Raw genomic sequence first — 2053 nt, forward strand, 5'->3', positions numbered from 1 at the left:
ACCGAAGTTCTGACACAGATTTTTTTTCTTAACTATTCCACTGAATTGTATCAAGTTTATTATAGACTTCCAGGTAAATTTCCATGAACAAAACGTAGGCCTCTGAATAAATGCCTCAAGGTTGTGCTAGCTTAGTATTTAGACATAACTGGAAGTGTACCAACTGATCAGTCTAGTGTAATTAGTACCAAACTATATGGTTCCCTCCAGGAAATCTTTTAGGAAATTATTTAGGAATAAACTGGAATTTACAAACCTGTAAAATAAAGCGTTGCCCTGTATTTGTTTTGTTTTAAATGAGTAATAAAACAGCTTGAACTTGCACAGTGTTTTAATGCTGTAATTTCGGCATGAGATATATGAACATTTAAGGGGTTTTTCAAACTTAAAAGTGCAAAAGAAATGGTATTCACCTCCTTTTCTTAAGTCATCTTCCCTCTGATCAGTTATAACCAAACAATCTCTTATCAAGTGAAACTGAGTCATTACAATGCTCTTTTACAGGAAATTGGATTTTTTGACTCACTGTTGAACGTCCAGTTTCCTTTTTCCTGATTGTACTGCAGCACATGTAATATTTTTACGATACTACACTACGGTTTTTGCCTCCACAACCACCCGGGCTGCAGTCCGCTTGGCCAGCCGGTACAGGTCAGCTGTCCCAGGTGTCCCACGAGCCAACCAGGCTTGGAACGACTCCTTCTCCAGCTTGACGGCATCCCTTACTTCCGGTGTCCATCACCGGGTTTGGGGATTGCCGCCATGACAGGCACCGGAGACCTTATAGCCACAGCTCTGAACGGCCACATCAACAATGGAGGCGGAGAATATGGTCCACTTGGACTCAATGTCTCCGAGTTCGGTGGAGAAGAGTTCAGTGAGGCCATGGAGAGGGATTATCGGTTGGCCTCGAAGAAATTCTGGCAAACCGTCTGGCACCTCAGGAGGGGGAAGCAGTGCCCTGCCAAAACTGCTTACAGTGGAGGTGGGCAGCTGTTGACCTCAATGGGGGACATCATTGGACGGTGGTGTAGTGGTTAGAAACAAACAAACAAAATATAATAACAGATAACGTATAATATGTAATGTGAAGTAAAACACATTAGAAAGGGATATATTGCGAGTTAAAGAAAGTGGTTGTGTAACAGCCGCCAAGGTATTGACCTTGTGTGCTTCCAGAAGTGCATGTGCTGCTCTCAAAAGAGTGTTGAGCGCCTGACTCCCAGCTATTCAAAGCATCTGGCATCTAACATCTCCTAAAAAAGGAAAGTTTAAGGGTTTAGTGCAATTGGGGGAGCAATGATAAGAAGTAAGAGATGTGAATAAAGTGGGCAGCAGAGTTGGTCAGGGGAGAGCATTCGGAAGGATAAACGAACAAGCAGATCCCAGCCTGGACGGGACCGACCAGACTCTGGACTTTGACTGACGGTACCCTGTGGCCACAGTGACTGACTGACTGTGACAATCTCCTTATTGAATACTGTATCTATTCCATTGCAGATGGAGTGATTCTGTTCTCTGTTCCATAACTACCAGATTATCTATTTAACTATTACCCTGTTCAGAATAATTGTAATATTAAATGATTATTTAAATTGAGATGATTTGTCTGAATTAATTTAGTTTGTATCACATTCTGGCCACGACATTGGAAGGAATACTTCGAGGATCTCCTCAACCCCAGCGCCACGTCTTCCAATGAGGAAGCAGAGGCCAGGGGCTCGGAGGTGGACTCATCCATCACCCAAGCTTAAGTTACCGAGGTAGTTGAGAAGCTTCTCAGCGGCAAGGCACTGGGGGTGGATGAGATCCACCCCGAGTACCTTAAGTCTCTGGATGTTGTAGGGCTGTCTTGGTTGACACGTCTCTGCAACATTGCGTGGCAGATGGGGACATTGATTCTGGATTGGCAGATTAGGGTGGTGGTCCCTCTTTTCAAGAAGGGGGACTGGAGGGTGTGCTCCAACTACAGGGGGATCACACTCCTCAGCCTCCCCGGGAAAGTCTATGCCAGGGTACTGGAGAGGAGAATTTGACCGATAGCCAAACCTCA

This window comes from Monopterus albus, unplaced genomic scaffold, assembly GCF_001952655.1.
Source record: "Monopterus albus unplaced genomic scaffold, M_albus_1.0 scaffold21.1, whole genome shotgun sequence".
NCBI classification, from domain to species: Eukaryota; Metazoa; Chordata; class Actinopteri; order Synbranchiformes; family Synbranchidae; genus Monopterus; species Monopterus albus.